The sequence below is a fragment of the Anomalospiza imberbis genome, chromosome 17, assembly GCF_031753505.1.
Source record: "Anomalospiza imberbis isolate Cuckoo-Finch-1a 21T00152 chromosome 17, ASM3175350v1, whole genome shotgun sequence".
In the NCBI taxonomy this organism is placed as follows: domain Eukaryota; kingdom Metazoa; phylum Chordata; class Aves; order Passeriformes; family Viduidae; genus Anomalospiza; species Anomalospiza imberbis.
Window position 1 is genome coordinate 12,398,324 of NC_089697.1, and position 21,305 is coordinate 12,419,628.

The following is a 21,305-nucleotide window of genomic DNA, read 5'->3' on the forward strand; positions in this document are numbered from 1 at the left end:
GCCGCGTCCCGGCTGGCCTCGGACGCCTCAGGGGTGCGGCAGCCACAGCTGCTCTCGGCAGCCTGTGGCACGGCCTCCCCGTCCTCACCGCCAAGGATTTCGTCCTAGTATCCAGTCTAATCCTTCCCTCTTTCATTTTGAACTCATTTCCCCTCATCATGTCACTCCAGGCGCTTATAAATGGTCACAGAGCTACAGAATATCCCGAGTTGGACTGGACCCACAAGGATGATCCAGTCCAGCTCTGTGCTCTGCACAGGACACCCCAACAATCCTCAACAAACGAGAGGGATTCTTCCTGAGGAACTGAGTGACAGGGTGAGGGGAAATGGCTTCAAATGTGGAGAGGGGAAATTCACACCCAAACAGCCCCACCCTGGGCACCCCTGGCAGCGCTGCCCAAGCTCTCCCGGAGCTCTGGCAGCCTCGGGGCCGTGCCCATTCCCTGGGGAGCCTGGGCAGTGCCAGCACCCTCTGGGGAAGAACCTTTCCCTGGTATCCAACCCAAACCTCCCTGGCACAGCTCCAGCCGTTCCCTGGGTCCTGTCACAAGCGCGGCACCTTGCATGTGGCCTTGCTGAACTTCACCAGGTTCACACAGTCCCACCTCTGAAGCTTGTCCAGGTCCCTGTGGATGCCATCCCTTTCCTCCAGTGCATGACCATCAGACACAGCTGGGAGCTGTCAGCAAGCTTGCAGAGGGTGCCCTCATAAATGTGATCATAAGGGTTTCATCCCTGCACTTTCCGAAATGGCTCTGTGCCGCTGCAGACACGGCTGCTCGTGGCAGGGTGAAGGGTGAATATCCCTGAAACTGCATCCCAAGGCTGATCCCGGCAATAAAATCCTGCTCTCTCGCAGCTGCAAAGCCTTTCCTCTTCAGGCAAGCCATGTTTCCGCAGCCGTGTGAGCTCACAGGCCTGAGGACAGTGGGAGAGCTGTGTTGGATGAACAGGACGGGTTCCCTCTGGAAGAACTTGCCGTTCAGGAGCCCAGAGTGGAGCTGCACAGGACAGCACGGCGTGGTGCAGTGCTGGTGGGCGGCTGCTGCCGAGTGCAAGGCACCACGGAACGGATGGGCTTCAGGGAGGATCTCAGGGGAAGAGCGGCTGAGAGCTTTGCTTCTATTGAAGCGATCTCAACAGCACTGCCAGTAGTTCTTGCTTCATAAATCCAGCCTCTCTCTGAATGCTTTGGAGAAGACTAGTTTCTCAGAACACAATTTCAATGTTTGTTACTGCTCCAAAGCAGTTTGCTATGTGTTTTCTGTGACTGTTTACACACCAACACCACCAGAGCAGACAGGTGATATTGGCACGGCAGTGCTCTGAGCAGAGCACGCTGCAACTTCGTCCGTTTTCTTTCTGAATAATAAAAAAAATCCCAGGAGTTAATTCTGGTCTCAGCAAAGGAGATGTCAGTGGCAGCTCTGGGCTCTGCACAGGGACACTGTGTCTGTCCGGCAGATCCATCAGAGCCACTGTGGGACAGAGACCACGGAGCTGCTCTCCTGTGACAGATCTGTTGCTGCTGCTGGACATCCAAAAATCCTGGGCAAGTGCAGAAAAGAGCAGGAGGTCACTTAATGAGGCATGAAAGCATTAGGGCTGGCAGTTTTATATGCACAGCCTGGCTGTCTGCTGCCTCCAAATCTCAGTGGGAGGTTTTGTTTGGAAGCAGGAAGGAACAATATGATAAACACCCAGTGATAAATGCTCAGGAAAAAGGAGCAAATAGCCAGGCTGGAGACACCTTAATGTGAAGATGGTTTATAAGAAAAAGACATTAGCTCTGTCCTGCTCATAGTAACTAAAATAAAGGGGAGAAGGTACAGCTTTCAGAAACAGCTCAAGGAAAAGCTTCTGCACAGACACACATATTTACAAACACATCTCAAAATGTTTTGGTGTCTACACTAAATATAAGATAAACTGAAAAAAGGGGTGCTGCAAAATGCTAAAAAATGCACAGATCTCAACAGTGTGTTCTGCAGTCCTGAAACAGGAGTGTGGGGGGTGGAGATGTGAACCCCAATTCCAGATGGCTCAGTGATATGTTATTTAAAAATAAACCTAAATTACTGACGCACTTTATCTACTACATTTGTGCTCTGTCTGAACCCCTGTTCCATCTCTCAGCCTGTCTCTACGTAGATAAACTCTTATTTTCCATTTGCAATTTTCCAACAGCCAGAGAGTGCTGCTCTGGTTTTGTTATTTGTGTTATTGCAGTCACTGTTTATCATCAGTAAAAGGAAAGCTGGGAACTGAGCTGAGAGCTATTGAAGAGGCAGTAGGTATAATGTCACCAGGAGATGTATTTGAATTCCTGTGAGGCAAAGACTTTTCCATAACGACCATTCTCTATAATTTGTCAGAAAGGTTTGCCATGTTTTTATCAGAATGTGTATAATGTAGTAACATAGGGGGTACTCTTTATCAAGGTATCTATTATAAACCTCTTTGATTACAATTTCCCTTCCATAATTTGACTTTCTGATGTCAAAATCTCTCTTGGTTTGACAGTGCTGTGGGAACAGTGACAGAACTAAAGTGAGCTCTAATGTGCAATTTCTGTAACCAGAAATCCAGGATGCAGAGTTGTTCAGTCTGTGCTTTGCTGAGAGCCCAAGCCAAATACAACCACTGCTGCTTGTGGGACTCTGCAGTGAGCTGGTTTAGGATTTAAATCCATTTGCTGGCATAAATGTGATCAGTAATTCAGTAACAGTTTGGGAGAATGTCTTAGCCAACCTACAAGGATGTTTTGATGATGAAGAAATCTTAGAAGTCTGCTAAGTTCTCTAAATTGCATGAGAGCAGATTCATTACTTGTTTTTAGAATTATTTAATCTACAAATAATTTAGGGATTGTGAATGTACTGGTACCAAAATTTAATGCCTTCTAATGGACACATAGGAAGTGGTTCCTGTGTGAGAGTGGGAGCCAATTTCTTCTTCGTGCTGGAAGCTGTGTCATTTAGCATTATTACAAATGTAGCAATGTCATGCATATAAATGTAATGAGATGAGCTGTGAACTGATCATGAACCTCATTTAGAACAGAAGGTAAGGTAATTTTTTTTCATATTATAGTAAATTAAGGGCATGGCATGTGAACTAGTTTTAAGTGGCCCTGTCCTTTAGAACATTGGCTCTTTCACATCATGTTCCCAGAGTGTTTGAATCATGAAGATGAGATAATGGGGCTAGCTGATAAGTTGAATAAGAATAAAAATGATACCAGGAAAGGAATATCCATATGCAGTTGATAAACATATTTATTAGTGAAGTTCTGGGTCACGGATCCTTGAGTACATACTATCAGCTTTCAGGGACATCTTTCTTCTCAAGCAAAACCAGTACAAAGTCATTAACTCTTGGTATCTTCTATTCAAATGGAAGAAGACTCCAGTGCTGGGATTGCTAAATCCAACAAAAGCCAGCCCAGGTATTTTCATCTTTGAGAGTACTTCAGGGCAAGAAAAAATTCTCAACAGGACAGCAAAGAAGGAATTACTTGTTTAATTTACCTGGAAATCCTTGAAGAATGGGGCTGTGTGGGCCCGTCCTGGAGATGTGGGAATCCGTGATTGTCCAAGCAAGGGGAACTGTGGGTTCAACTCAAATCCTCCTTAATCGGGCAATTCATGTGATGACCTGTGGGATCCTCTGCACAAGGGGGAATTTCCCCTACCCAGCAGGTCTTACTCTTTAACCCCTTAGTCTGGCTGGGCAAAAAGAGGTGTAAAGAGAAGAAAATAGAAGTGAGAATATCCATATTGCTCGTGTGGATGGGTTTTGCTGCTGATTCCCTGTGCATGTGTGTGAGGGAGCAGACGGGTGCTGCTGAGCATCGAGCCTCGCTCCCTTTCTGGGGAGGAAGCAGAATTCTTTCAGCATCTTTGTCCCTTTGTCACCGAAGCTGCTGTGAAAAATAAAAACACTTCAACAGTATTTTTAGTGTTAAAGAATCAAGGCATTATTTTATTTCTGGCCAGGATGTTGTTCTGGCCAGGATGTATCACAGAAATAATTTCATCTACACACAGCCCGGGTATGCAGAGAAAATCATTCAATGACACACGGATTTTACTGGATTTTTCACCAATTTTATGCAGCCAAAACCCACAGAGATTCATTGGTTCAATGTTCATTGGTTGCAAAACACGTAGTTCTTAGTATTTTTTTTCCCCATTGGTTACAGATCGCTTCTGATGCTAATTTGATCCTCATTCTTATCTCTTTTTCCCCAGACCAGGAGTCTCAGACCACCCCAGGGCTGTTGTTTGGAGTAGATGGTTCATTAATAGCCATTGATGGATGTTAATCCTTTGAGTATCTTCTGTGCTACTCTCAGTCTGTTGAGACAATGCCCATGGAAAGAAACTAATTCCCTTCCCCTGGGGCAAAAGCGAACAGAAGCTGGACTTGATGATATCAAAAATCTTTTCCAACCTAGTTCATTCTGTGATTCTGTGAAAACTGACTAAAGTTATAAAATAAAAAAAAAAAATTAAACTTGGTATATTTTCCAACACCTTGGCTGGCACAAGGCAGCAGCATTAATTCTCCTCTCCACAAGATCCTCTCCAGTGATCCTCTGATGAGATGTTTTTCCATTTGGCCGGTGTGATGTGCAGCCTTTTGGATATGTGTGAGTGCAAATCACATCCTGCCGGGTGTGGGATTGATAGCCCGGCAGAGCAGGGAGGTTATTTCCTCACAGAGCAGCTGAACTACAGGAGTGACAGCAGAAGCCTCTTCCTTGGCACCCACTGTGTGCCACCCTAACGGGGTGGCTCAGCTCCATGCCCACACAGCTCCTTCTGCCCTGGCTCTGGGAGCCCTGAGGGCACACAAAACTCCCTCCACAGAAGCACTGGCAGCTCTCACCTTGCTGAAACCATCCACCCGGGCTAGCTTGGAGGAGCAATAACTGCTGGAGGAGCAATAACTGCTGTACCCATTGCTGGTTCCTTGAGATGTGCTTGTCATAGAGCCATTCCCCACTGGAACACAGGCTTTAACATAAGCTCATCTCTTTTGGTATCCAGCTAAGTTTGCACAACTCATGTCTGTGAAGGATTTATCATCTTTTACCCTTAGATTGATATTTATGTTGCACTGCAGTGCAAACAGTCACTCCTGTACCTGGGGTTTGGCATTTGGGGAAGATTTTGGATGGTTATTTATTTATCATTCAGTGCAGCCCACTCTATTTGTCATTCAGTGCAGCCCACTCTGAGGTGAGGTGTTTGCTCCAGACCTGCACCTCTAGAAAAGAGCTTTCAAACTTCGAGTAGGCCAGCAAAAGTGCAGTGTCTTGTGCTCATTACTAAACACAGAGAGGCTGCAAATGATGCTGTTTGCTGTTAACATCTGCTGCCACTAACACAGGCAAAGTGGTATTTCATGAAGTGAAAAATGATGGGGCCAAATTTGGAAGCTGAGTGTTTAAACTGATTTGCCTCCTCAAGGTGTTTCACACCTCCTCTGATTCCCACCGACTTTCAAATTTGCACTGAGTTTCTTCTTTAAATTTAAAAGCTTCTTATTTAGATTCAAGTTTTGATTCCTCTCACTACTGGTGATCATTTAGATTCATGAGAACTTCAGAAAAATTAGGCAAGAAATGTTCCGGGCAATTAGGGAAGAGATTGTCCAAGGCCAGGTTGGACAGAGCTTGGGGCAACCTGGGATAGTGGGAGGTGTCCCTGCCCATGGTGGGACTGGATGATCGTGAAAGACCCCTCCAACCCAAACCATTCTATGTGGCTTGTATTTGTTTTTCTAAATGTTCAGCAATTTCAAATTATTTTCACAGTATAAGAGCCAGTTGTCCTCTTTCCTTCAGTCTGGAAAGCTGTGTAAATACTTGATAACATCCTCTTGTAGCAGCCCATTGCTCGCATTCCCAAGGGCAGATTTTGCTGCCCTTTGCTCCTTACCAATATTGCTGTAAAGCCAATTGTCAGTCCATTTACATGGAACAAGTAACAGCCAAGGCTACATTCCCTCTTTTCCACCTCTCACTGCATAATGCCATAATGAGATTCTGGTCAAACGGTTCAGTGCAATGCAATATTCAATCTGTACTCAGAAAAGGTGCTGTGATTGCTGGGCACGGTGATTAGCCCCTGTTTGTCCGAGGTTACTGGAAATTGTTGTCACATCTTGCAGGTGGCTGTGCCGCTGTGCTGAGACACAGCCTTGGGGAGGAGTGACACGCTCTGTGCTCAAAGGGACAGTGCCTGGAGCTCTGGAACAGACACCTTTGCTTTGCACAGCAGGTCCTGGTGGGACTGGCCTTAAGGAAAAACCCACCTGTGAGCTGCCCTGAAGCAGGAGAAAGGGACCAAGGGGGTCCTCAAATCCTGCCGCCCCTACGCTCAGCAGAAGAACAAACAGCAAGAGTGTTCTGCACAAGGGGAGGTCTCCATGCTTGTGCCTTATCTCTGTTCTTGTATCTGACAGAGGGTTAGATGAGATATTAGAAAAAAAATTTTGCCTGTGAGGGAGGTGAGGCCCTGGCAGAGGGTGCCCAGAGCAGCTGTGGCTGCCCTGGATCCCTGGCAGTGCCCAAGGCCAGGCTGGACAGGGATGGGAGCCCCTGGGACAGTGGAAGGTGTCCCTGCCATGGCAGGGGGTGGTCTTTAAGTTCCAACCCAAACCATTCCATGTTTCTCTGATTCTAAGTCCTGACACCAGCAGGAGATGTGCCTTCTTTTGGTGTCCTCTTCTTTTCAGGCAGAATTTGAGATACACCAAAAATTGTAACTACTGGGATGACCAAACTTTAAATAGTGACAATATTGCATCTATACAGGCATTTCACAGATGTGAGTAGCTTATAATGAGCCCTTAGCTCGGGAACAATGTCAATTACAGCCACAGCTAGGAGCAGCTTGTTGGTCTGCTGATCTTTCTAACATTTAACAATGGGAATCATTCAGTTAAAGCATCTAACCTATCATTTATAAAAGATTTATGCCATGTTTTCAAGTGTGAATTGATGAAGTAGAACCACCATAAATAGAGTCATTGTGTCTGAGGTACTCAGCTTTGAGATCTTACAAAATAAGGAACATTTTCTGGGGCTCTGGGCACATGGTGTCCTGTTCCCAGCTGTGTTACAGTGCCAGGAGTGCCTGTCCTGATCTTGCTTTATGGTGGTGCTTATTGTATGATCTCAGGAGGAGGAGAGAGCCTGTTCTGTGGCTCTGGAGTGTGCCCACCCTGTGACTTGCTGTTCTCTGTGACACTGGCACAGGCGCCCGTCCCTCACGATGGGTGTGAACAGAGATGTTCTGTGTGTATCAGTGAAATCCTTTAACATATCTGACAGCTTGAGAACAGGCACTGCAGGAACTTGTTGGAGACCAGACTCCAGTCAGGAAGACTTTGCCAAATTCCCTGCACCAGCAGGGAGGATGAGTGCAGAGATGTTGCCAGCCTGCTGATGCATTTCTGCCCTGCCAGGCACATGCCTTACATCCTTCAGTCAATGGATGGCACTGCTGGCTTTTCACAGCTGGGCTCGTTTGGGGAGCTGCCTTCTGAAGTGCATTTATGACTCACTGCTGGCTTTAAAACCACGCTGGTGGAAAGGGGTTCCTTCAGCGGCCGTGGTGCAGCCAGCTCCGGGAGCAGGGATGGGGCACAGGCCTTGGGGGGCTGCCAGGGGTGAAAGTGGCCCCAGGCAGCCCTCACCCCTCTCTCCCTGTTCTTGTGGGGAGCAGGGCTTGCTGTGCCTCAGCTGGGTGTGCACAGACAAGAGGGGGCTCTTGCTTGCTGAGAAAGCCTAAAGGACATGTTGCTGATGGGAGCTCAGCCTGGAGCCACTGCCAAGTATGAGCAGATCTGCTGGGAATATCATGGAGTCACATCAGAGATTCATGGAATGGTTTGGGTTGGAAGGGATCTTAAAAAACATCCCATTCCACCCCTGCCGTGGCAGGGAGACCTTCCACTGTCCCAGGCTGCTCCAGCCCTGTCCAGCCTGGCCTTGGGCACTGCCAGGGATCCAGAACAGCCACAGCTGCTCTGGGAATCTGTGTCAGGGCCTCACCTCCCTCACAGCGAGGATTTTCTTCCCAATATCCCATTATTCATTGTTTCTTATTAATAATGAGTAACAGATTCTTCATTATTTGTTATCCTGTGGGATAGTGCATGAGATTTCACTTATTATTCATGTATTTAGCAAATTTAGTGGTTTGTCACAGACTGCTCGCTTGAGCTCGCTGAGGCAAATTCTTAATAACATTGTGATCCCAGAGTTGGTAAAATGGGAAAGAAGAACAAAGACATAAAGTAATGTGAATTTAAAAGGGGAATCAGAAAGGAGAGTTGAAAAATGGAAAGGTATAAGGGCCTTGAATGTTGTACAAAGGTTTTTTAAGCATTCAAAGCAAAGAAGAAACAGAAGAAGTGGAAGGGGAAGGTTAGAAGAAAAGCTGTCTCTGAACAGATCTTCTTTTTTCCAGAAGCCTGGATAAGTCCTAAAAATAACCCGATTCCAAAAGCTCCTAAAGAAACTCAAGCTGAAAGCCCTCTTGGTTTAGCTGGGTGCAGCTCAGTGACATGGGTAGTGTTGCAATTATAAAATGGATGTAAATCAGAGTGATCTGTGCCTTAATTACCAGTCTGACAGAACAGCAGATCCAGTCCTGTGGAAACCCCAAGTGGTTTCTGTGGTGTCTCACCCCACAGACTAATTGGTCACTTGCTTTCTAGAAATGCTTTCAAGCTAATCAAGAAAAATAATAAATTGGGAGAATATTTTACTTCTAATTTGGTGTCAGATGAATTAAACCCTTGAAAAACTGAAGGGTTTGCTAATAACCAGAAACCCTCAGCTTTCTCTGGTGTTTCCTGCTTTGCTCTGAGTTGTTTGTGGAATAATCAGTTTTTAATGGATGTGACATTCACCACACCTAACCAAGAGGCTTTGGTTTGGGAGAAGTTCTGCTGCTGCCAATGTGGGAATGAATTTTGCTGGCCTGAAAAGAAAGAATTCCTCATTTTTGGTGTTACAAAACCCAATTTTGCCCGTTATTTAAAGGCTTTCAGCTGCCTCTGACAGTACTGCAGGAAAAGTAATTGTACTGGAGAAAAAGGCCTAAAATGAACATTGTCTGCTTTAAACATCTCTGGGCTAAGCAGCTCTGTTTTCTGCTGGCTTGTGAAGTAAATAAACATCAATGTGTATCAGTTGCTGGGAATGGACCTTGGTAATTCAGCTTATTGATGCAGCCTTTGGGATTTGGAGTTCCTGGATGATGCTTGAACCCACAAACATCAGGCATGTGCTTGTAAGTGGTTTCCATGGAAATATCATTAAATGCTATTTAGAGAATGGAATAAAAATGTGCACATCTTTCATGGATTTTTTACACCAAAATAATTGATTCTAAAAGCTGGTGTGAAGCAGTTCACACTCTGATGCAATGAGGCCCAGAGCTGTTTAATTCTGGTTTTGTGAGGGGTGAAGTGTTTCTAAATGCTCGTGACAGGAAAATACTGTGCAGACAGAAGTTACATGAGCATTTATAATTCTGTTTTATCTTCGCTTTACTTGCAGAGCAATGCTCCTGATGAACGTGGCAGTCTTTTGCAAGCCAGTATTTAATATCAGTATTTAATCCTTAGCGAGCAGAAAGGGCTTGGGCTTAGTTCAGATTCTTTTTTTTTTTTTTTTTTTTTTTTTTTTTCAGCGTAAACTCAAGAATTTCGGAGGAAATGATGAACTCTTTGGTCCATTTTGAAGTTGAGGAGAAGGCACTGAAGTGACAAACCAGAGCATTCAGCACCCACAGAAACCCCAGAATAATAACCTGGCATGTAAACAGGCAATGAAAAAAGGAGGAAACCAGCCTGCAAAAACCCTGTGCTGAGCACCTCTGCCTTCCCTGCTAACTGCAGGGGCAGGGAAGGGAAAGAACAGGGTGGGAATGGGGGCAGAAGTGATTTGAGAAGCAGCTGCCAGGGAATAGTGACTACAGAAAATGTCCATTATTAATGCAACAAGACTGGAACTGCCTGGGCAGTGTCATTTGGAGCTGGGTCACTGTTGCTCCAGTGTGACATCACCATCAGGGCTGGAGATGATGAAATTAATAGAAACTGGGAATGTCAATTAAGAGCCAGGTCAGCTGTCCTCAACTCTTAGTGACAGTGTCATCCAGCTGTGATAGCTGAGTAGATTTTCTCACCCACCAGTGGCAGACAGGAATTTTTAGCAGCTGACAGACCCCAGATCAATGACTTACATAAAGCAGCTCCTGAGTCACCTCCAGCACGTGTACACATGTGAGATTGGGAAGAAATAGTCTTGAGCTTGTGCTGCTCTGGTAGCACAGATGGGGGAGGTTGAGAGGGCCCACAGTGGCTCCTCTGGTGCAGTTCTTTCCTCCATTCTCTCACAGTTTCTCTTGGAACAGGATTTCTCCCCAGGTGTCTCCCACAGCTGTTTCTCCTGGAACCAGATGTTGTCCCCAGGTGTCTCCCACAGCTGTTTCTCCTGGAACCAGATGCTGTCCCCAGGTGTCTCCCACAGCTGTTTCTCCTGGAACCAGATGCTGTCCCCAGGTGTCTCCCACAGCTGTTTCTCCTGGAACCAGATGTTGTCCCCAGGTGTCTCCCACAGCTGTTTCTCCTGGAACCAGATGCTGTCCCCAGGTGTCTCCCACAGTTTCTCGTGGAACAGGATTCCTCCCCAGATGTCTGCACAGCTGTTTCTCCTGGAACCAGATGTTGTCCCCAGGTGTCTCCCACAGTTTCTCGTGGAACAGGATTCCTCCCCAGATGTCTGCACAGCTGTTTCTCCTGGAACCAGATGCTGTCCCCAGCTGCAGAGGGGCAGCCCTGGCTCCCCTGTGCCACTCCTGCCTGCTCCTCTGAATTGTTCTGCACTGAGCAGCACCAGCAGCCTGGAACTGGAATTTCCCTCCTTTCAGAAAGTTTCCCTTTTAGGCTGAAACAGGTAGAAAATGTGACCCTGGAAGCACATGGCAACATTTGCCTCTGCCCACGTTGCCAAACACAGCCTGACCTTGTGGCAAACCATGGTGTAAGCAAGAAATGCTTAAAAAACCTTGGGACTTTTCAGGTTTTTAGTTGAAAGAATGAGGAGATAATTAGTTCACAGGAAATACTTCAGTGGACAATGCCAATCCAATTGAAATTTTAAGCTGCATATTCATGCTCAGCAGTAGATTTATTTTTTTTTTAATGACGTAAAATGCCAGCTAGAAAAGTGTTTTCCATCTAGGTTAACAATAGGGGCACTTGCATAAGCCACTGGAGCTATCAAAAAATGCTTAAAAATAATTTCCTGTGAACTTTAAATGGAGTGGACTGAAGATAAAATTTGGAATAATTTCCGTGGGGACCTATGTTATATTTAATGTGTTGGTATCAACATCTGAATTGAATTTCTAAGGCAGCAACCATAGGTGCTCACAAATTAGGGCCTATATTACATGCTTTATTTTAGTTGTTACAAATGCTCCAAATGAATGGAGGGATCTTTATTTTTAGGAAAAAAAATTCCCAATGTTAACGTAAAAACCTCACCTCACCCAGCTTTTTATTTCCTGCTGTAGAATACCAGGGGCCAACTTTACATTTTTCTTCTGTAGCTGGAGCTTTTGTGTGTTAGAAAGGTCAAGAATGTTCAATATTCAACTTTCTGGATGTTTTTTGAAGATCATGGAACATTACCAACTGTTTTTCTCTCCTAAATATACAGTTTTCTTCTAAACATGCAGTTGCACATTTAATAAAGGTTACAGAGTTTGTGACATTCCCATTCTCATATCTTTGTTGATATGAAAGGACCCGAAGGTTGCACATTTGAATGCTCAGATGTTGGCAACTAGAAAACAAACCCAGATGAATAACCTGTAATGAATACTGGCTCTACTTTGGTTTTTTTTGGGTTTCTTGGGGTGTGTGAGCACAGGAAAAAAATCTGATTAACAGATTTGTCTCTGATTTGCAAACAATTCTGATTTCTTCTTCACTTTCTTTGTTAAACCACAGTGTAAGACTACTGTGAGCTCTCAGGCTCAGGTTTAATTGTACCTCAGGAGAATTTGGTGGCTTTTTTTAACATTTCTTGAAGCACATAAGATTAAAAGAATTCTGGTGCTGAGCAAGTACTTTAAAGCCGTAAAAAACCCAAACAATGTTTGTCCTCTGTTGCAGAAAATTTGAACATAGCTGCTTCCTCATTCACATGAAATGATGTTTTTATTGAAGAATAAATCCTTTTATAATGTGCTTTACAAGGAGCACTGTGGGCTGTTGTGGCGCTGACTTCTGTCACCTGCTGGCTGCACATGGGGGTGTGGGACAGCTCCTTGCTGGCCAGCTGCTTCCGAGCATTAATCCAATATGCAGATCCTGAACCTTAATGAAGGACTAATTAATGATCTGGCAGAGGCTCAGCAGCCTGGCTGCACCTTCAGGCTGCCACTGTCACACTGGGTTTATCTCCTGGCTCAGCTCAGTCCCACTCTGCCCCAGAAGGTGAAGCAGAAAAACATCCAATTCCTTTAAATTCCCCTTGGAGCTCGGTGCCAGCTTCAGAAGGTGCAGTTGCTAATGATCTAGAGGCGATTCATCCATTATCAGGTAATCTGAATTTAGCTGAAGATAAAAATCTCATCTCCTCTAACAGAGAACTGCCCACAGAAATGAGCAAAGAATTTGAAGTTAACAGAACGCTTTCAAAATTGAAAAACTCTGTCTGCTTTGGACTGCTCAGTGGAAGCAAAGCTGAGGGAAATGTGATTTCCCGTGGCTTTAGATGGGCTTTCTGGGATTCTGGGGTTCTGAGTAAGGCAAAGAAGAGGCTCACACATGGATATTCTGTGCATCTGAAATATCCCGAGGGAGGGAACCGGTTGAGTGCCCCCTCCTGCAACTCTGCTGGCAGCAAAGCTCATATTAAATCATGGCTTTTCCATGGAGAAGTCATAGTCTGGCAGAGTATTAACCAGTAAATAAATCATCTCTTGGTTTTACAAAGCTGACATTACTGCATGAGCAGTTCCATGTCTTATTTTATGTACCTGGATGAGAATGGAGCCCGGAAAGTGCCCTTAAACATGGCTTTACTGTCCAATGGAATACTTACAATTTTAGTTACTTTTGTATTTATAAAAGAGTACATGGATGACACAAGCTTTTGGAAGAACCAGTGAATATTTTAAATTTTGTTTTGTTTTTCCATGACTTGACATCTCTCTTTTATATATCCTGGCTCTGAGTCACCCTCAGTCTGAAGTTTGTTGCTGATGAATTCTCTCCTGTATCACTCAAAGGTCATTTGCTTCTTTGTATGTTGTGTTTGATTTTCATCTCACAGTGATGAAACCTTGCATGAGCCCTCCGGGGTGGCTACCCCTGTTAGCTTCCAAACTAACACAAGATTTTTCTCCCTTCACATACTTTTGCCATTTTTTAATTTAAGCAGTATCACACGCAGAGCTGGGGTTGAACTGCCCAGTGATAACTCCCTGCCTCCTCCACATCCATTCTTTGTTCCCTTCTTCCATTTTCTGTGCTCCTGAGGTTTTGTACCCTGGGGTGACAGAACTGACCTCTGCAACTTGCCACTTCTGGAAGAGTCCTAAAAACCCTTTGTGTGACTAAACAGAAATTCCTGCCACTGAGCCCTTGATTACTTTTTTGACTGCACAGAGCAGCAGCCTCTGAGTGCTGGGACACCCTGAGGCTGAGTGCCCTGGAGTGCAGGAGAGAGTGAGAGGAGGTTTTGAAGAGGGATCTTTCCCATGGAGAGAGAATATTCCGTGCCAGAGGGTAGGAAGGGATTTCACTCGACTTGAAGCAATGGCTGTTTCTTTGAATCAAGTTGTGAAGATACCCTAAGAGAGGAGGAGGAGGAAAGAAGGAAGAAACAATCTGTGGGTTTCTTCCACCTGCCTTGACCCCACCAACAGGGATTGGTTTTTTTTTGTGTTTTGAAAAAGTATCTGTGGTATTAAAAAAAAAAAAAACAAACAACCAAACAGCAACCAAAACAGCCCACAACAAAACAACATGAAAAACCTCTCAACCAACCCCCTCTAATAAAAAAAGTTCATTTCTTGCTGTTAGGCTTTTCTAGGGCTGAGATTAACCATGAAGCTGCCAGCTTGGGCAGCTCCCTGTGGGTTTGGGAGTGTGGAGGGATGGATTGCAGAAGGGCTGGGACTGGAATCTGCACTCAGGGACCCAAACCACATCCAGTTGTGTCCAGGCCACAGCAGGGCTGTTTGTCACAGCCTGGGGTTATCCAGAGAGGGCTCTGGGGGGTCACAACTGAGCAACAAAAGTTTCAAATGTACCATGTTATTTTCTCTCTCACACCCAAGGCAAAAGCGCCATTTCACACCTTAGAGCAGTCCAGCTGCATAATTTAAGGATTAAGTGAAAGGTTAAGTGATACACAAAGCCACAGATGATCCAGAACAATTTCTTCTTTTGAATTCTTATTAATTCCTTTGAAATATTGCCTTTTGACATAAGCTGGCTCAAACTTTGAATTTCTGGCTCTGGGAAACTGGACTTCCTGACTGTGTCCTGTCGAAGGTCTGAATCCCCTCAGCATCCAGCAGGATTCCTCTTGCCTCAGTCTTGCCTCCAATCTCAGCAGCTGAGAACAGTTAGGCCATGATAGTTTCAGGTTGTATCGAGACGAACTCTGTACTTTCAATCTAATCTAATGTTTGATCTTTCTGACCCCAAATCAAAGCTATTTTCTGAAGCATTGCCATGGTGATGCACAACACAGAGTGTTGTCATTGCCAGGGCTTTTAGAGCTTTATTGAAATGCTTTTGAGCTGCAGAAAAAGATCTATGGGAAATAATGGTACATTATGTCGGAGATTGATTTACAGTGGGCTGCTCTATAAAATATTTAATAGAATCTCTAAAATTATATCAAGACAAGTTACCAGAAAATTAAAAATACTGAAGTATATAGAGCTGCAAACGTGGGCATTAGTGTGTGAGTACAACCAGGCCTATCCTTTCAGAGCTTAGAAGGAAAATATGTTTGCTGGCAAATTGAGTAATTGTTTCTGTAAATTGGCAGCTCCCTCATTTCTGGGTAAGCCTTCAGCATTACCTATTCCTAAGAAACTTCTTTGTATTCACAGAGTGCTTACTATTGTGAGGCTAATAGATATGTTTTTGATGAACACATTTTTCCATTTGAGCTGTGAGAGCAGTAACCTTTAGTCATCCACAGACAAGATCATTTAAATTCTAGGCTCAGTGCAGCAAATTTGCTCGATTCAGAATCTGATATGCACATTGACTTAATTATTCTTGGGTTTTGCCTTTTTTTTTCCATTGTGATGAATCTTATGTGATGATCAGATAGTAAAGTTTATTTTATCTGTGTGGCAAATTCATTTGTGGTCTGATGGATTTATTTCTTCCCTATTCAACCCTACTCTTTAAAAATACACAGAATTGCTTTCATTGCTTTTTCAGAGCACCTTTGTAAACATCAGATTCTGTACATCTAATTCCATCTCTCCCAAAAACCAGCAAGGGGTGTTGGATGTGAAATCCTGACCCTGTTGAGGATTCAGCAGAATCTTTAACCTTTACCAGGTAGTTCAGACTCCACTCAGAGGAAATGAGGGCTAAACCCCACCCAAAGCCCAGGTCAGGCCAGGGTCCTACAGCTGTTCCTGAGATGTGGGAGTTGATGAATCAGTGTCTGGGATTCAGGCTGCTAAAACAGCAGTCAGTGCTCTGCCTTTCCCCTTGCAGAGCATTAATTCAAACATATTCTGTCATCTCCTTTCAAACGTCTCTGCCATTAGTGGCAATAGCAACATTAAATTTGCATACATCAATTACTAAGTAGTTATATTAACCAGATTGTTGGGTTCATTAATACTGCTTGAAAGTAGGGCTAATTATATCCCGCTTCCCATTTGGGGTGCTGTTTCTATCTGAGTTGCAATGTGACTAAATTATTATTTTGATTATGCTGATGAGTTAGTTCATCCTCATTTATCTCCTGATTCTTTTCATTCAGAAACCTTTGAAATCTGCACAGATGCTGCAGTCTGAGAAGCCTCCCACTGAAATTCAAGCAATACAGTTCTGTTCTTCCCAGGACAGAGCTATTGAAAACTGGGAGGAGGAAGAGAATGGGACATTCTCCATCCGTAAGGATATATTAGGTCATCATATGGATTTTCTGAGTGAGTTTGGGCAAGTTATTACAAATCAGTGCAAATTAGTTCAGCTTTGCATCCAAACAGCCCAATAGATGGATTGAAGCTGCAGATTTGAACTTGCATGTGCTAACAGTCACCCTGATCAGCTCCTTTGTTCCAGCAGGCCCTTACTAGGTCTGGAAAAATCCTTTTCCAAAGATCTTTGTTTTCCATTGCTGTGTCATCTCCCGAGCCTGCTGCTCTGCCAGTCTGTAAAATGCTGTCTCTCCTGAAGGAGGCACCTGACACATTCACGGGGCCATTTCCTAAATAATGGCAAAGATTGTACAAGTCCTTTGATGATCAACAAGAGCTCTCAGTGGTGAGGCTGACACCAGTCCTGCCTGTTCTTACTCTCTCCCTGCCGTGTCAACGGAGCTCCAGGGAATCAGGAGGGAGCAAAGAATGATGCTGAGTGCCAGGAGTCTCCAATCCAACACACACTAAAGAAGTGACACAGCTTTTCCTTTCCTCATCCATTCACAAGGCTCATTAGCACTCGGTTTACCATGTAAAAATAAAAGAAAATGGAAGCAGAACAATTAAGGAACAAATTGGGAACTACAGGATTGTCAGAGCATAGGAGCTCATTTGGTCACTTGAGGGCTGTGCCTTTACGTGTGTGGGGTTGGTGCCAGTCTGCTTTTCCCACCCCTGCAGGTGTCCAAGGAACACCTGGACGTGGCACTCCGTGCTCTGGGCTGGGTGACAAGGTGGGATCAGGCACAGCTCAGATTCTTGGAGGTCTTTTTCCATCCTCGGTGATTCTGTGATTCTCTAACAACAACAAAATTCTTCAGCTATTGCTGAGCTTTGCCAGAGCTCTCTTCTTCCTGGCTGTGACGTCCAGAGTGGCCAGAGTGCCACAGAAAAGTGACACAGCCACCACAGCTGTTCCCCCACACCCTGGCATTTGTGCCATTGACTTCTGCATTCTCAGTGAACTGCAAGGCCAAACCACCAGCCACGATAACTTAAACCAATTATTAAACCAATAAACGGGTTAAGCACTGCACTTCTTTATATGAAAAAATAAATGCTTCAGATTACCAAAGAGTTTTTTGGGTTTTGGATATCTTGAGCCCAGTCCTGCTGCCTGAGTAGTTGTAGCCAGGCATTCTGTGGTTGCAGGCTGTCTCCTCCCACAGGAACACCTGTCCCTATTCCCTTCCTTTCCTATTCCTATTCCTATTCCCATTCCCATTCCTATTCCCATTCCTGTCTTTGTTTCTGCCTCTCTCTGAGCTCGAATGCAAGCTGTGCACTATCCCTGTGTCCCTTGGCAGGCTGGATACAAAGCAGAGTAACTTAATTAAGGATACTCTGGGGGGAAAAGCAGAGTCTGCAGCAGCCAGATGAGAGCACAAAAAAGCAGAGTGTCCTCTGCAGCTAAATGATCAGTTATATTGCAAAAGGAATAGCAGATCCAGCTGGAAAAAAGGCACTTTGGATAAACTCGGGGATCCCACATTATGCTCAGAATCAGGACCCAGCTCATTATAAAAAAGCAGTACAAGTGTTGTGCCTTTGTGTTGCTTCGTCCTGCTAATTGGGCAGTGACATTTAATAAAACTGTGATTTTTTTTTTCCTCATTAATAATGCAAAATATTTAAACAGCATGTAGCAGTGCTTTGAGAGGCTTTGCTGATAATTTGTGTTGCTCGAAGCAGGACTGGTTACTCTCAGTGAGAGAAGAAGCTTGGTCTGGTCATGTCATGCAGTTTAGAAGCTGCAGGGCTCCTGCAGGAGAATCTCCAGTTCTGTTTTGAGGACCTAATTTCCCCCAGGCTGTACAAATAGCTCTGCTACCCTGCCAGCAGTGTCCAGCACCCTGAGTGTGGAGCCAGCCTCAAGGACAGCTCGGCTGGGAGCACCCAGAGATGTGGACATGTCTTCCACCTTGGCATGGAGTAACTTCTTTTCTTTTTAAGACTTTTATCTGTGTGTGTGGCACAGGATGTGGGTCAGAGATTGAACAAGTCTCCATTTTGTTACTTTACTTCTCTCATAAAACTGCCTGACTGCCTGAGGCTTTTAGAGGGAGAAATGGCCTCTAACTTGTTCTTGGACAGAAAATAAAATGCCCACATGCTCTCCACTCTGCTTGGGGCATCATTAAGGCAGCTATAATTGCACTAATTTTAGTGGAAAGGAGCCTACTTCAGTTCCCTCAATGCCACAGGAGTTTTGGGATTGTTGTGTTGCTGAAATGATTTTAAAAGTTACACACTGCAGCTGTTCCAGAAGCTGGCTTAAAAAACTATAAATCCGAACTCATGTTGATGTTAATTGCACTGAACGATGTACTGAACTAATTGAAAGCTTTTAGCTGTTTTGGTTGTCCGTGCACTCCTCACTTCCTTGTCCAGAAGTCCCAAATTACATATAATGAAAAAAATGAAAGCATTAAATGGTTGCTGCAAGTGCTTGGAGAGCAGTGTGCCATAGCATCCACGTCACCAGCACAGGAAACAGAAAATGTTCTTGTCTGGAACATTTCCATTCATAGAATGATTTACTTTGAGAGGGAGCTTAAAGAAATCTCCACTCTCTGCCATGGGCAGGGACACCTCCCACTGTCCCAGGCTTATCCTGGCCTTGGGCACTTCCAGGGATCCAGGAGCAGCCACAGCTGCTCTGGGCACCCTGTGCCAGGGCCTGCCCATCCTCTGAGCGAGTAAATTTTAAATAAATAAATTTTACCCACACTTGGCACTGCAAGGACCCACCTGGTTTTCTTGTTGTGGAGGTGAATTTCTTGTGCTGGGCTGCAGAACTTAATGGCTGCAAAGATTTCCCCAGCTTTAATTTTTTCCATGATTATCCAAGTAGTGCTTGGCTTGGAGCTTCCATCAAGAATCTCATTCTCACCATAATGAAAAAAAAAAATCTACAGGAACTACTTATCTTTGCTTCTGTTTCCTACACGCTGGTCTTGGACTGTGCAACCAACACCATGTGGACACTGAGAAGTTTTTCTGTGAGAAACCAGAAATATTAGCTCATGATTTATGTATTCAGGGATGATAAAAGCAGCCCCAGCACCTGCCAGTGAGCAGAACACTGCTGGAGGGCCGTGCCTGCCTGGCTGTGTCAGCACAACCATGATTAATGTATTGATGGTGCTTGGCAGCTACCTGAAAACAATTCCCCTTGAAAACGGTGCTGTGTTATGTCCTCCAGTTACCTCCTCCTGCTGAAAGTGCTGTGAGGAAGATCTTTGCTATTGATAGTAGAGGTGAGAAGATGAAAAATAACCCACAACACCATTTTGTGTCAATAGGCCCTAGGAAAGAAAAGAACTGAGTGTCCGTGGGCCTTTGAAGTTTTGGTGTGTCCTGTTTTACTCTGCAGTTACACCCTTATCCCTGTAGCATAAAAATACCTTCATAAACACGAATTCGTCTCCTGGACGAGAAGGGAACTGAGTGAGAAGAGAGGGCAGCATTAAGTCTCTAAATTAAATTAGTATCTGTATTACAGCTCTTCCCAGTCCTGACATGGAGCTGCTGGTCTTTGGCATGAGCTGCACCATCGGGGTGGATGGGGGGCAGCTGTGCTTTCCAAAGAGGATGGAACCCATTGGAACAGCTGCCAGGGTGGAGTTTGTAGCCCCATGGAATTACTGAGGTTGGCTCAATGATGGTGAGGGTGCTTTAAGCTCATCGGGTCTACTTGTGAACCCCACACTGCCTCTAAACATCAAAGACAATCAAAGTCCACCTCTAAACATCAAAGACAATCAAAGTCCACCTCTAAACATCAAAGACAATCAAAAGCCTTGGGAAGGGGCAGGAAAATGTTTGATTCTTCAGTTTCTGAAGGGGCTGGAGAAGCCTCTTGCTTTGGGCCTCTCCACTTGCTCTACCAACAGGAGTTCTGCAGCCCCTCTAGAGGTGAGTTACCTCAAACCTGTATGGAAAACTGGCAGCTGGAACAAGGTATTGAGGAAATTGAGGAAAAGAGGTCTCTTAGATTAATTCAGCATGAAATATTTGCCGTGTGTGGCACAAGCCTTCCTCCTTTAACTATTTAGCACTGTTCTCAGACGTAGTGCTTGCAGCAGTAATCACAAAATCCTGTGTTCATTTTGAAACGTGTAATGAAATTTGCTAAAAAGTGTATGAAGTCTGCTTTTGATTACAGATGTAGCAGGATCTTTCCAGTCTTCCTTCCTTTTATTATGTGGAGGAAGAGAAAAAAAAAATCCCTTTCCAGTGCATTATGGCAAACTTTTAAGTGGCAGCATGGCTGAGGTGAAAATGTGATCAGGTTGGCACAGCCGGAGTAAATTGGAGTGAGATTTTGGGATGATCTCTTCCCACTGTTCAGAAACACCACTGTGAGCCTCACAGCTGGTTCTTTTGTCTTTGCAGGAGCCCCCCAGAGACAGAACAATCATCTATTGTCCAAAAGTCCCCTATTTTCTAACAGGAACAGGAGAATGAGAGGCACGGATCTGGAATTGTGGCAGCGTGTCACAAACGAGAGCAGCCAGGAGACAACCAATGCACAAATCTGCTTCCTGAGGGAGCACAGGGAAGGTGCCATTGGCACCATCCAAGACAATAAAAGCAGCATGAAAAGAATCACTGATGAGATAAGAAGTGCTGATGCCTTGGAAATGTCTTTCCTCCCATTCATTCTCCATGGACACTTCCTTCTATGTCCATGGCCAGCAGCTGCTGGCAGTTTAATTTTATTTGGAGAATGTAAATTTGGAGTTGTAAATGTTTGCATTTCAGCAGCTGCACCACACAGTGACCAATGGGCCACTTTTGTTGCTGTTGTGGCTTGTGGCTGCTCCCAGTCCCACTGCTCAGTGGTTCTTCTCCCAGTGAGGCTTCCAGCAGCACCCTGAGCCCTCTGGGAAACCCTCTGACAGATTTTGGGAGCAGTTTTTGGACATTCTCAGGCATTTTTGTTACTGAAGTGGGCCAGTGTAACAAGTCAGAGCTTGCAGCATTTTTCAGCCTAGAAAACCCCTGCCAGTCTCTCACAGCGTGGCATCAAGAAAGCTTTAATTATCATGTGCTTGACAGTAAGAGGTAA

At 44.8% G+C, this 21,305-nt stretch overlaps 1 long non-coding RNA gene across 1 annotated transcript in view; it reads right to left on the minus strand.

The window, feature by feature from the left end:
• Positions 1-21,305, minus strand: part of LOC137484311 (uncharacterized) — a 225,952-nt gene that overhangs the window by 74,095 nt on the left and 130,552 nt on the right. The gene's annotated exons all lie outside the window — the stretch shown is intronic.